This window comes from Marmota marmota, unplaced genomic scaffold (assembly GCF_001458135.2).
Source record: "Marmota marmota marmota unplaced genomic scaffold, marMar, whole genome shotgun sequence".
Lineage (NCBI taxonomy): Eukaryota > Metazoa > Chordata > Mammalia > Rodentia > Sciuridae > Marmota > Marmota marmota.
Window position 1 is genome coordinate 883,926 of NW_026000102.1, and position 609 is coordinate 884,534.

Genomic DNA, 609 nt, shown 5'->3' on the forward strand with positions numbered 1-609 from the left:
GGCGGGGAGGCCAGGGTAGGGGCAGGTACGGGGGGGGGGACAGGGTGTCAGGGCAGGAGTGTGGGAGGAGCTGCAGGGGAGCCCCCTGAGCTGAGAGGCCCCTCTGCATCCAGGAGAGAGGCCCTGGGGGCCCTGGGGCTCTGGCTGGGGATGCAGCGGTGGGAGTTGGCCTGTGGCCTGCAACCAAAGCCAAGTGCACCTGGAGCAAGGGTGGGAGGAGGCGGGACAGGCCTGGGGTTGGGATGGATGATGGGCAGGAGGGGCCGAGGGACCAGGGGGGCTGGGGGGGCAGGAGGGGCAGGCCCCACAAGGCCACTTCTAGCCAACTGCCTGGTCTTAGAGGAAGGAGTCAGAAGCCCACAGGAGCCTGAGGGGCATGGAGGTTGGGCTGTTGACCCCCTGTCCATGAGTGGCGGTCATTGGAGGGACAGTTGGGTTTGACAATGGCATTTAGTTCAGGGAGACCAGAGGACTCTGGTGGCCTCTGCGCTGTCCAGAGGTTGGTGCTGTAGGGGAAGGTGGCCTGTCCTGCTCATGGTGCACGGAGCACTTCCTGTCACGCCTCCCTCTGTCCAGTCAGAGATGGGGGCAGGAGAGGGTGTCACCACT